At 37.8% G+C, this 15,010-nt stretch overlaps 1 long non-coding RNA gene across 4 annotated transcripts in view; it reads right to left on the bottom strand.

Annotated features, from left to right (window-relative positions):
• Positions 1-1,459: 1,459 nt before the first annotated feature.
• LOC141380553 (uncharacterized) overlaps positions 1,460-15,010 on the bottom strand; it is an 80,667-nt gene continuing 67,116 nt past the window's right edge. For 3 of the 4 annotated variants that reach the window (XR_012398706.1, XR_012398705.1, XR_012398704.1), the window contains 2 exons: positions 3,868-4,151; positions 1,460-3,711 (listed from right to left, as the gene is read on the bottom strand). This is a non-coding gene — a long non-coding RNA (uncharacterized lncRNA). Of the gene's footprint in view, positions 3,712-3,867; positions 4,152-8,225; positions 8,285-15,010 lie in introns of all 4 variants that reach the window. The other variant, XR_012398703.1, reaches the window with a different exon arrangement.

Here is a 15,010-nt window from a genome sequence, read left to right as displayed (position 1 = left end):
CTTTATTCTACTTTATTATCTACTTTTATTTCTACTTAATTATATAATATAATATTTATATAATACTTAAAGCAGTCATTTTAATCTGAATATATGATAATACATTTAATATATATTTTACTTACATTATTTAACTATTTAAGAAAATCTGAACAAATTACAACTTAAGTTTAAATATTTAAAAAAACCTTGTGCCACGTGTAATAATAATAATAATAATAATAATAATAATAATACTGCTACTACTACAACTACTACTAATAATAATAGCAAGAGTAATAATGATAGCAATAATAATATATATGAATATACAATATTTAATATTATTTTATAAATGGTAATTACATATTAAAATCTTTATATAATATTTATAATAGCAATTTTATTCTGAAAAAATAATACATTTGATATATATATATATATATATATATATATATATATATATATATATATATATATATATATATATATATATATATATATATATATGTGTATATATACCTGACAATGTTTAACTATTTATGAAAATCAGAACAAATTATAATAATAATAAATTAATAATAATAATAATAATAATAATTATAATAATATTAATAATACTGAAAGCAACAATAATAAATATGAATATAAAATATTTTATACTTATTTTATAAATAGTAATTATATATTATAATATTTATAAAATATTTAAAACAGCAGTTTTAATCTGAATATATAATATTCCCCATAATATTATTAATAATAACAATAAAATATGAATATAAAATATACTTTTTATTGAAAGTTATTTATTTAAAATATTTAAATTTAAAACAGCTATTTTAATCTTAGCAAATAATAAAAATATATCTTTATTAAGAAATTATAATATATATTATTCTAAAACACTAATCACAGTTTATATTTTTATTGTTTTCTTTTGGTACATGACAAAATAATACAAACACATATTGCAAATGATCACTGGCAGGCCTACTAAATGCAAAGCCAGGATGTATACAGTGGAACTATGCAAACTACTATGGAAAAAAGTACAATATTTAAAAAAACCTAGTGAATAATTTTAAATTGTTACAAGACATCGTCACATAAGACCAAACGTCTTCCCACACGGGGATACATACAGGGACCCCTGCTTAGTCCTTATTATGTAATGTGTAAATTAAACATTCATACTAAGCTGTTTTAGTCATTATATTGGCCCATTCTTTTAAATCTAAAATTTTGTGAGTTTTCCGTGTTTTAAGATGACTCTGATCACTGTGAACTTTCCTTTGGTAATATTTGACATCTGTTCCCAGTAATCTCCCAGTAAGCATAACCGTGGTGACAGTGGTATAAAATTTACCCAGAATATTTAGGGTTTGGTGACATCATTTGTTTTGTTATATTAAATTATAAACAATTTATATTTTGTTTAATTAATTAATTACTTTTATTTTTATTTATTATTTTTGTTAATTAGTTGTTAATGTGACACTTTTATGTGTGAAAATTTTGGGGGCAGAAAAGAACTGATTAATCATTCATTTTGAAGAATAAAAAAAGCAAAAAATAATTGTCTTTAACCCCAAATCTTCCATCACCGACCATCCTTAATCTGAACGTACACTTTCTCATTTCCCCTCGTCACGCTTCCCAAAAAGTCCACCCACAAACGCAAGTCACCTCCAACACAATCGCTCCGTCCCAAGCCCATCACAACCAATTACAGGGACGAGTTTTGTCACGGTCAACCTGTCGTCACCGCCGAACTCCAGATGTCTTCACCGCCGCGCTGCTTCAAACAGAGCAACCACGAGGAACCAAGCCGTGCTCCTCCTCACCTCCGGCATCCATATTGATCCAACAAATTTGCCACAAATCATTTTACAAATGCCCAGCGGGGGGCTATAGAAGCTGGTGGAAATGCCCCCATTGAGGCCGGCTCTTCTCCTGTGGAGACTGCGGGGCTTGTTGGAGTGCGCTGACAGCCTCTGATCCTCGGCCATCTGTGGGGTGGCCCTTTGTGTCCTCTGGAGCTCGCTGGATTCAACAGTAACTAAACATTAGAGGGCAGAAAGGGAGCTGGCAGACACACACAGTTCAATCACGGGCCATTCAGAAGATCAGCTTGAAAAGACGAATGAAGTGTGTGTGAATGAAACAGCCAATTTAAACCATGTCATAACTTCTGCCACCATTAAATCTGTTCAAAAAGTTATTAATATTATTGTATTATTATTATTAACACTTTTTATGCCAATTATGACTTATGAATGGTGCAATAAACGGTTCCCCCGTGTATCTGTACTTGATATTTTAATCTCAATTATTACCTGTTTCCAGATTCACTGTTCTTTCTGTGCATCTTGTCCCATGTGCGTTATTTGGTACCATAGATTCCTTGGTTGTTTTCTAATGGCTCGTTTCCACTGACTGGTACAGTACGGTACGGTTCGGGTCGTCTTTCCTGTCTCTTCTGATATCCGATCATTTCAAAAACGGACAACAGACTTTTAGACTATTATGAACTCGGAATGACTGAATTACTTTATAACAAGAGGTTACATTTGCTGCTGAAGATTAAAGATACCGATAAGAGGTTTGCACTGACTGTGGGGTTTGCTGCACGTTGTTTTTGTACCCAAATAAGGACTAAATGTATGCTGTGTGTAGTTTATCTGTAATTGGTAACAAATCGGAGACTGTAAGGGGCTGTATGTGTTCATATATGTTGCATTTATTTATTTTATATCATTGATCTGCAGTTATAATCAAACCATGTTCATAGAAAGGCTAGCAATGAACATTTATAAACAAGTATTTACGTGTATACAGTATCTGTTTTGTGAGAAGTGCTTCTCATTTGACATGTGAACAACCCGTACAGCTTTACTTGACATTTCCTCGAGCGAGAATGACGTTGACTGGAACTTTCTGTCGTTTCTACCTCTGGTAAATTTTGGTAGTGAAAACGCAAGCCTGATAAAGGTGACCCAAAACAACCCGTACTGTACCATACTCTACGGGCCATAACTCCATCATGACCATTTTGACCACTGTTCCCGAGTCTTGTCCCATGGCACCCTCTACTCAACCCTAACCCAATCTAACCCACCAGGCAAGAGCCTGCATCCAGCATGGGAGATCCTCTGCTGGTGTTGATGTGAGCAGATGGGATCTCAGCAGCCTCTCAAGCCCAGTGGTCTTTAACTCTCAAACAGCACAGATAGTATGTGCCTCCATAAGCAGCGCTGCTCATCATGGAGATTGCCATCCTGTGTGGTTTGGCTGAACCCTTACCTTCTATTCCAGGACTTCACACCAAAGCTCGCTCCAGTCTTAGAGTTCACTACAGTGCCTGCTCCAGTCCTCAAATCTGCTCCAGAGCTCAAAGCTGAGCCCCCTTCCGTCCTGATACCTCTCATGAGCTCTCTCCAGTCCCAGACTTTGCTCCGGAGCCAACTCCATTTCAGGACGCCACCCCAGTTCACTCCAGTTCTCTGGTCCACCGAAGAACCCACTCCAGTCTTCAAGTCCACAGCAGAGCCTGCTCCAGTCCTAATGTCTGCTCCAGAGCTCATTCATGAGCCATCCCCAGTTTCAGACTTCACTCCAAAGCTCTCCCTAATCCCAGACACATCTCCAAAGTCTTCCCCAGACTGTGCTCCACTCAAAAGCTCAAAAGCTTTCCTGTGAGCTTCTTTATGAGTGCCCTATAAAGGTTTCCTAATATAAATATACAAATAAACTACTATTATGACTGTTTAAACGAACGTTTAGAATAAAAACTATTTAAATTATTAGCATTATAATTGATCTCTTTCAAAAGTATGTAAAATTGCATATGCTACTTTGTAAAAGGATGAAGTAGTGATCACAAACCAGCTGGGTAGTCAAGAGAGGAGTTGGAAGTGGTTTAGGATGTGCATTCGCCAGAGGCTGTGCCGTGAAAGAGCTTGGATTGGACAGGTGTACATCCACACGTGGAGATGGCGGCAGCTGCAGACACTCGTGGAGCACAGATGTGCAGAGCTGAGGGTCACTGTCACCGGCCTGACTGCTGGAAACACACAGAGCTGAAGATGCGGCCAGCTGATTCCTGAAGCCTTCCATCAATCATTAATCCTAATTGTTCCCAGTGCACAGCCGTGCAGGACTGCCAGCGACTGGAAGAATGACATGCGGAGGGAGAACAACAGTTGCTGATGAAACTATATTCAGACATCTGCTGGAAAAAAAAGAGCACTGAAAAGTGATATTTGACCCTGCATGGGGTTGTGTGCAGTTGCCAGGGTGTTGCTATGTGGTTGCAGGAGTGCCGTTTATTTTTGTTTCTTTTAAAAATGTTGCTATACTGTTACTATAATATTCTTTATAAGTTTTAAAGTTATTTATATAGTTGCAGAAGTATTCTAGTTGTATTTTAGCGTGTTGCCATGCTGTTACTAGGGTGCTTTTACACTCAAAAAAGCTGAAGTTTATTCAAACTACTCATTTAAAATGAGTCGCAACCAGCAGTGTGAAATATCAAATTACAAATACTTAAACTACTGTAACCGACTAGTTTTTCTCAGGTATTGTAATTTACTAGGTAGCTTTATAATTGTGTACTTTTACTTTCCCTTGAGGACAGTTTTAGTGCAGTATCAGTACTTTTACTCCACTACTCCCCTGTACCTGCGGTCACTACTTTTTCTTGTCTATGGGGATTAGAAAAATCCGTCCTGTGATTCCTGTCCAATCAAATCGCACATAGAAGGAAAAATGCATCATGATGAACAGGCCCAGATTAAGAATTCAGGGTGCTTTCACACCTCCCTTATTCAGTTTGATTGAATCGCACTAGAGTTCGTTTTCCCTTTTGGTGCGGTTCGTTTGGGCAGGTGAGAATGCAGCAATCGTACTCGAGTGCGCGCCAAAAGAGGACCAAATAAGCGTACCGAGACCTGCTTGAAGAGGGGGTCTCGGTACGCTTTTAAACGAACCCTGGAGTGGTTCATTTGTGGTGAGAAAATGATTCGTACTAAAACAGGTCCAACCGCAAAAAGTACTGCGACTTTTGGACTCTTTTGGACTAAACCAGCTGCCGTAGGCCGATGCGCTGTGCATTATGGGATATCGTGGAAAAATATTTGTTGACAGCACTTTACCAACAGAGCGAGAGAGATGGTAAAACATTACCTGATGGATCGTTGGTAATATTTCTGCAAGATGACCATGTGACAGTTTAGCTAAATGAATTCACGCCTCCTCCTGAAGTGACGATCGATGCATTTTCCAGCCGCAGCCGTGCGAAATGTATAGTTTGTCTAAAGCAGGAATACAATCAGTCAGCGCAGTCGTCCATTTTGTGTCTGCTGGTTTTGTTTACTTGTGGGAGTTCATTGGCATTTTCCCGCACCTGAATTCTGACCAATCAATAGGCAGTTTAGGAAATATGTTTAACAACATCTGGCCAATGAGAGATGTGGATTTTGTCAGATGACTGCACTTTGGTTCGTTTCAAGTGGTTCGGACCACAGCCAGCAGTGTGGTGTGAAAACGACCCAAAGTCGGCAGAAAATGCAACAATGTATCATTTATTGCCCTTAGGTGGACAGAAACACAACTTTAACATACGACAGTGTTTCTTTGAAAGTGCATGCAAGAGGGCATTGTGACTGATATATGTTTACATGTACCTTATGTGAAATAAATGAACAGGAAATTGCCACCACATGTGTTAAATTATAATTTATAGGGAAGATGGTGTCATTTGCAAAACAGTTGCACCAGCCTTTAACTCAAATAAATCTCCTGCTGTCCTGTAATGAAGTTGTGTGGAAGTTTGGGTATATTTATGGGCCGAAACACAGCTTTCAAATTTGTTGTTGCTTTTTTCTCTCTGTACATCAAAAACTGTAGTGTTTCATTTCAGTTTTACTATGATGTCCGCTAAAATGTCATTCTGTGTTATTTTTTTTTATCTGTTAAAATCTAATAAAATAACTTATTTTTGTATGCACTAGTCAGTTGTTAAATGTATTTTTTTTTTTACATACAGTTGAAACAAGACGTTTACATACACTGTGTAAAAGGGCAAATAACCTTTAAAAAAAGTCAGATGTTAATGTGACTAAACTTTTTCTCTATTAGGTAAGTTAGGATTATCACATTTGTTTCTGTTATGCTTAATAGCAAAATAATGAGAGAGAGATTTTTTCTTGAAAGTTTTCAAGTGAAGTTTACATATAATAAGATTATTATATCTCTGAAAAAGCTCAAAGGATGGTGTCAAGGTTTTGAAAGTTTCTGATTGGCTAATTAACAACATTTGAGTTATTTGGAGGCACAACTGTAGAATAGTATTTAAGAAAAACCTTACAAGCCAAGGGGTTCCAACCCGGTGCGAGTAAGGTGTACCTAATAAAGTGGTCTGTGAGTGTATATGTTCCACTAAATGACGAGGAAATGTTATTGCACCCATATCTTTGCAAGCTATTTGAAGCATTTACTTAGTTGTATTCATTAACGTGTATTTAATTTATAAGTAAGTCCAATTTAGTGCAGACGTCTTGTCTTTGACCCTTGTATGAAACGCACCATTGATGGAAAGGTAAACAGGAAGCGTGCAGTCTTCCCTCAAAACACATACAATCACACGCACCCCATTTATGATTTATATTTACATGCGCGTGTTTACTCGCCGTTACACGAAAAGTAGCTGAGTCACCTAAAAAATATGAAAGGAAAACGAGCTTGGTTTATGTGGTGTTGTGTATTTGTATTCATATATCAGCAATAACTCGCATCGAATGTTTTGCTATAAATCAGTTTACACAAATATTTGCGCAAGTTTTAAACAAACAGGTCAATGAAACACAACAACAGGGTTTTTGACTCTGTGTGTCGAGGGGGCCACATCTCATAACCTCCAACATGTGCTCGGCTCTTATTATTTTAACTGCTTCCAGTGACTTTAGATCCTGGTGACCTCCAAGTGCAATCAAGAACAGGAATGGACGCATTAAAACGCCAAGCGCAGGGCAGCTTAGGTTACCGCTTTATGAACAACAAAGACAAAACAACATTTCGGACAAGCGTTTGCTCCGACTGCGTTCTCGAATTGTAAATAAAACAACGTTGGCTAAATATTTAAACAAAACCAGGTTGAATAATTAATTGTGGTTTTTGTGTTATTAAATGTTTTGATTATCGCTTTGATGGAATGTCAGCATTTATGGAAATCATAATATATTGAGAATGGGAAACTGAGAGGAAAGTATTTTTGTTGTGTTACATTTTAAACAGTAGAGAATTAAATAAGAGAAACACAGATTATTATGCATATTCGTATATAAAATTATACAGATCAGTAGTACAATCATAGAAAATTAGGGACAAAACGTATTAAATAATTAATTCATATATTGTTTTATGCAAGTGTTGGGATCTTCTGGATGCTTTTATGTGTTTATATACTTTTTACGATGTTGCTGTGTTTACAGTATTTTATCATGTCGCTATCTAGCTGCAAGGCATGCAATGCAATTACTAATATCCCTCCCATTTTAAGGCCGACTGCAACTTGAAGTGCGGTTTCGCCGCCCACCATATTGATTAACAGTTTTGTATTAACTAGACTCCATAGTAACTCGTATATGAGCATTATATCACATGAGCAGCAGTGCGATATAGCTGTATATCAGCACTGGTGGGAGGCGTGCTTTGAGGCCGCAGGTCCCACCTGTGCTGATATACAGCCATATTGCACTGCTATGAGTGTGATATTGCGTTGATACAACAGTTCGACGGCACAATCGTGTATATAAACAAGAAAATCAAACACGGAGAGTCTGAAACCCTTTTGTATTGGTAACTACTTTCTTCCGCCATTCATTCACATCTGCAGCTGATGTTAGAATAGCAGAAGCCGTTACTAATTTACCAACGTCACTTTAGAGCTAGTGTTTGAATGATTCTCTAGAGTAATTTCTAAAGGCAAAACAGCTGATTTTGCTCACTCACATTTTAAAATGATAAGGCTAGGTGTCCCAGCGTTTACCCGGAGACTTTAAGGATTGAAAAAAATGAGACAATTTTGCTCTTCCTATTGGCATTTATGCGTTTCTCCCAAGTGCTGTCGACTACATAAATGCCAGTCAACCACTATGAGAAGGCAAAAGGAAAAGAAAAAGGCACTCAAACATCCGTCGTAAAATAAAATGTAACATTATTGAAATAAAAGAATGATAACTTACAGTGGTAGAGCGACCATCACACGCTTCTCCTCAGAGCTCCCATCCATGCGTGCTTACATCTCAAAGGTAAAACAACCACAGAAGATATCTCCTCTTAAAGGGGATATGACATTTATACACAATGCTTATCAAACATTAAGCAACCGTTACAATGTCACAATAATTAACCCCGAAAAAAGCAGCATAATCACTACCAGACTGCTGTTGTGTTTGCGATAAGAAGGGACGAGGCTGAATCTACCTTCTTATTTGCAGCTTCTTATTGACTCTATTCGGTCCACCTTAAAAAAAGCAGCACTTATTTTATTCTGCTTCTTATTCGCGCTCAAGAAAACACAGTGGCTGCGTCCAAAACCGCCTACTACTCAGTAGGTACTGCATTTGAATTTAAATGTACTACTTGGCCGTTAGAAAAGTATGTTCTATACAGTATGAATGTGAAAAGTATGAATGGAATTCGGACGTACTACATCCGCCATTTTGTCATGGTCATGTGACCTACCTGTGTCAGTTGTGTTGCCTTACTCGCATTCATCAATTTTCTCCCAGGGCATCATGGGATAGTGCAGCGTGCATGGGATGCGCAATTTAGACTGCATCGTCAACCGTCTTTGTACACCGACTTGCTGTCTTTCAAAAATGATAAATATTTTAAAATAAGCACTATCCTAAACTGCATAGTTGCAATATAAACAACTACATTCTCGACTAAAATAGCCTCAAAAGTACATTATGTTGCCCAACAGCAGGAATATTTGTCAAACTGTAGAGCGTCCTCTGCTTGTATGTGGGTGGATTGGTACAAAAAGTTGAAGTGGTCTTTGTGTGCTTTTACTGGCAAAATATCTCACTGCTATCAGCCAATCAGATTCAAGAACCAGACAGAACTGTTGTATAACATCATATAAACAAGACAGGACGTGAGCAAGGCAACTGGGATTAAAGATCTGTTCAGCTCTCTGATCATCAATCATCATCAACGTTTTTAAAATAGTGCATGTTTGTTATAAATTACAGTGGTTTTACCATCTTTATTACCACAGCCGCATGTCACTACAATTATAAAAGAAGACGCTTTAATCCCAGTTTGTGGATGTTAAATCAGGTTTATTTTGTATATTAATATAACGGATATCCATACAGAAGTGGACAATAACGTGTATCCTGTCACATTTGCCATGCAAAAACAGTGCAAAGTTAAATGCGCTGTGTGTGTGTGTGTGTGTGTGTGTGTCTGTGTGAACTTTTTAACAACATTGCGTTTTGACTCATCGTTGCAACTCCACAACAAATACATCAAATAATCATTGGGAAAGTTTTTACTGTAGTATTTCTCACAAACGTTACGTGAGATCTGCTTTCTTCATCTCTGTCACTGTGCTGTTTATCCGACGTAGCCGATGCAGAGATTGAGACACACTCTGACAGGCACGTGGGAACGGTGGGCAGGGACAACCAGCATTAAAGGCACAGGCAACAAAAACAGCTACATTGTGTTCAGAGAAGTAAATCCCAATGTTCTAAGGGGTATAATAAATAATCTGACAGGTCTTGACTTTCGATTTGTGATAAGATTATTTTGCTTACCACATTGGCAGATTATTTTGCTTGATTTAAGGAAAAACTCACTTCAATTTAGCATATTATTTCTTAAAACAAGACAATATGTTTTGCTTGTATAGAAAATGCTTCTTGATTTAAGAACTTTTAGATATTTGGACTAGAAACAAGACAAAAAATCTAAGTAAGAAAAGCATTATTGCAGTGTATGGCCTTCTAAGTGTCATTTTGTATATTGTTTTGCAGTTACTGGGTTGTTCTTTATTTTTAATTGAATCATTACTTGTATTTAATTTTTATAACGCTTGTTTTGATTTATTGATATTGGTTTGATTTAGTTTGTAATGAAATGCATATACAGTTGAAGTCAGAGTTATTAGCCCCCCTTTGAATTTATTTTATTTATTTTTTTAAATATTTTTATTTTATTTTATATTTTTATATTTCCCAAAATTTATTTATATTTCCCAAATTATGTTTAAAAGAGCAAGGAAAATTTCACAGTATTTCTGATAATATTTTTCCTTCTGGAGAAAGTCTTATTTGTTTTATTTCAGCTAAAATAAAAGCAGTTATAATTTTTTTAAATAACATTTTAAGGACAAAATTATTAGCCTCTTTAGGATATATTTTTTTCGGTAGTCTACAGATAAACCATCGCTATACAATGACTTGTCTACTTATCCTATCCTGCCTAGTTAACCAAATTAACCTAGTTAAGCCTTTAAATGTCACTTAAGGCTGTATAGAAGTGTCTTAAAAAATTCTAGTAAAATTTTTTTTTACTGTCATCATGGCAAAGATGAAATAAATCAGTTATTAGAAATGAGTTATTAAAACTATTATGTTTAGAAATGTGTTGAAAAAATCTTCTCTCCGTTAAACAGAAATTGGGGGAAAAATAAACAGTGGGGCTAATAATTCAGGGGGGCTAATAATTCTGACTTCAACTGTATATAATTAAAAAAGCAAACACTGAACATTGAAATCTCAAGTGTAGCAGTAGTGATTTCAGTAACATAAGCACAGTTGGGAGTCTAAACTGTACACTGCTCTGTAGGTGCTCTATAGACACACATGTGTGTTGTTTTTCCTCCTGAAGTTTTTACATGGAAAAAGTGAAGCATGCTCTGGGGAAGGAGGAGACGAGGGGTGGTGAGGTGCCCAACTGCTAATGTTTACAGCAGCTGTCATTAACAGAGCACACACTTCCTGACGAGAGAGCCATCCACCAATCTGCTCAAGTCAGGAGTGCCTCTGTGTTATTAATGAAAGCCAGAAACTTCAAGCCAACAACAATTCACAAACTTCCGCTGCTTCTGATCAGAACACCCAAACAACGAGCAAGCAATGTCACAGAAACCACCCAGAACACCCTACAACATTAAAAATAGCCTTACAACAACAAATACCTGGAACACCCTAGCAATGCCATACAACCCCCCTGGAACACCATAAACACCCTAACAACAACAAAGCATGGTGTCGAACAGCGAGAGCACAGTAGCAACATCACAACAACCAGCCAGAATACATTAACAACAACTTTAGCAACCACCCAGAACATCCTAGAAAATACACAACATGGCATCAAACACCAAGACACCCTAGCAACATCCCCATATCCACCCAGAGCACCCTAGAACATCAAAAGTACACCCTAGCAATGCCATACCAACCCTCTGAGACACCATAACAACACCCTAGCAACAACATAGCATGGTGTCAAACAGCCAGAGCACATCAGCAACACCACAGCAACCAGACAGAATTCATTAACAATAACTAGCAACCACCCAGAACACCCTTATAAATACACAGCATAATATTAATACACAACACCCTGGCAACACCACCATATCCACTCAGAACACCTTAGAACATTAAATTGGCCTAACAACAACAAATACCTGAAACACCCTAGCAATGCCATACAAACCACTTTGAACACCATAACAACAACGTAACAGAGGCATAGCATGGTGTCAAACAGCCATAGTACAGTAGCAACATCATAGCAACCAGCCATAATACATTAACAACAACTTTAGCATCCACCCAGAACACCTTAGAAAATACACAACATGGTATTAAACACCAAAACACCCTAGCAACATCAGCATATCCATCTAGAACACGCTACAACATTAAAAATAGCCTACCAACAACAATAACTACCTGGAACACCCTAGCAATGCCATACCAACCCCCTGGAAAACCACAATGACACAAACAACAACATAGCATGGTGTCAAACAGCCAGAACACAGTAGCAACACCACAGAAACCACCCAGAAAATACTACCAACAACTTAAGTAACCACCTAGAACACCCTAGTAACTACACAGCATGGTATCAAACACCAAGACAACCTAGCAATAACACCATATCCACCCAGAACACCTTAATAAATACACGACATGGTATCAAACACCAAGACACCCTAGCAACACCATCATATCCACCCAGAGCACTCTAGCAAATGCATAGCATGGCAGCAAGCACCCAGAACACCATAAGAGACATAATAGAAAACAATCAGAACACCCTAGCAACTATACAGCATGCTGTAAAACACCATAAAAATCACCATAGCAACCAAAAAATGGAAGCAGCCTAAAACATACACAGCATGCAGTTATACACCCACCACCATAGCAATGCCATAAGAATCACACAGAGCTCCATAGCAACTGCACATTATTTCTTGTCAAATGCCCTAAACACCCTAGCAACCCCATAGCCACTAGTCAGAGAGCCCTTGCAACTATATCACAAGCCTTGGCAAACACATAGAACACACTACAAAAACACCAAAGCAAACAAACAGAGCACCCTATCAACTACATAGCATGACATAAAACACCCAGAACACCCTAGCAACACCACAGTAACCACCCTGAGGACCCTAGCAACTACAAAGCAAACTGTCAAAACAAAAAGAGCACCCTAGTAACACCATGGCATGATTTCAAACTCCAAGAACACCTTAGCAACACTATAACTGCTCAGAGAACCATCCGAACTGCACAGTTGAACACTCAAAAAACCCTAGCAACCACCCAGAGCATAAATTTAACTACACATAATGATGTCAAACACTTCGAACACCCTAAAAACAGCAATCAAGCAATCAAAAGAATCCCCTTAGCAACTACACACACTGCAAACACCTAGAATGCATTTAAACGCCCACAACACCATAGCAAGCACAATGAGCACCCTAGCAACTACACATCTGCTGTCGAACACCTAGAACACCCTCACAATGCCATAGCAACCACAAAGAACATGAAGTTAACTACAAGGCATGCAGTTAAACACCCGTAACAGCATAGCAACCACACAGAGCGCCCTAGCAACTACACATCTGCTGTGAAACATCTAGAACACCTTAAGAATGTCATAGCAACCACAAAGAACACCTTATTAACTACAGAGCATGCAGTTAAACACCCACAACACCATAGCAACCACACAGAGCATAACAGTAACTACACAGCATGATGTCAAACATCCAGAACACCCTACAAAACACCATAGTAACCAAACCGAACACGCTAGCAATTACATATCTGCTGTCAAACTACTAGAACACCTTAACAACCCAATAGCAACCACAAAGAACACCAAATCATCTACAAGGCATGCTGTTAAACACCCAAAACACAATAGCAACTACACAGAGCACACTAGCAACTAGACATCTGCTATCAAACACCTAAAACACCCTAACTATGTCATAGCAACCACAGAGAACACCCTATTACCTACATAGCATGCAGTTAAACACCCACAACACCATAGCAACTGCATAGAGCACCCTAGCAACTAGACATCAGGTGGTCAAACACCTAGAACACCTTAACAATGTCATAACAACCACAATGAATACCATATTAACTACATAGCATGCAGATAAACACCCACAACACCATAGCAACTGCCCAGAGCACCCTGGCAACTAAACATCAAATGATCAAACACCTAGAACACCCTAGCAATGTCACAGCAACCACATAGAACACCATATTAACTACAGAGCATGCAGTTAAACACCCACAACACTATAGCAATAGCACAGAGCACCCTAGCAATTAGACACCAGGGGATCAAACTCCTAGAACACCCTAACAATGTCACAGCAACCACAAAGAACACCACATTAACTACATAGCATGCAGTTAAACACCCACATCACCATAGCAACTGCACAGAGCACCCTAGCAACTAGACATCAGGATGTTAAACACTTAGAACACTCTAGAAATGTCATAGCAACCACCAAGGACACCACATTAACTTCATAGCATGCAGTTAAACACCCAAAACACCATAGCAACTGCACAGAGCACCCTAGCAACTAGACATCAGGTGGTGAAACACTTAGAACACCCTAACAATGTCATAGCAACCACAAAAAACACCACATTAACTACAAAGCATGCAGTTAAACACCCAAAACACCATAGCCACTGCACAGAACAACCTAGCAACTAGACATCAGGTGGTGAAACACTTAGAACACCCTAACAATGTCATAGCAACCACAAAAAACACCACAATAACTACAAAGCATGCAGTTAAACACCCAAAACACCATAGCCACTGCACAGAGAATAAAAGTAAGAACACAGCATAATGTCAAACATTTAAAACACCTTAGCAACACCACAACAACCTCCTAGAGCACCATAGAAACAAAATTTTAGCTGTTTATTTACTTGTCTTACCCCAGATTCTGCATTGCAGTGATACTGATGTATAAATTCACAATGTTCAAAATATTTTGGTACATTATGACATTTATTGAAAGCAGGCTGTGTGTATGTATGTATGTGTGCGTGTGCGTGTGTGTGTGTGTGTGTGCGTGTGTGTGTGTGTGCGTGTCTGTGTGAAACTAGTGGTCCCTCAGAAACCCAATCCATCCACATAGTTCATCTCTCATAAAGGAGCCTCATGAGTGATGTGAAGCGAGGAAGTTACAGTGATCCAGGGACACACAACTCTTTCCTGTTCCTCAAACTGCACTTATCATCTCGCTGTGGCTTTCTGTCCACTATCATGTGTGTTTCCACATATGTTAAGATCATTTAATGCCATCCTTTAAGAATATATATCAACACACAGGTGTAAGAGCGAGGACGCCACTTTTCCAGAACACATAATGTATGCTTTTTAAACTACCGCTACAAAACTTACTGTATTAAAAATATAAAAATGT

This window comes from Danio rerio, chromosome 23 (genome assembly GCF_049306965.1).
Source record: "Danio rerio strain Tuebingen ecotype United States chromosome 23, GRCz12tu, whole genome shotgun sequence".
In the NCBI taxonomy this organism is placed as follows: Eukaryota; Metazoa; Chordata; class Actinopteri; order Cypriniformes; family Danionidae; genus Danio; species Danio rerio.
This window is presented reverse-complemented; position numbering and strand designations above follow the sequence as displayed.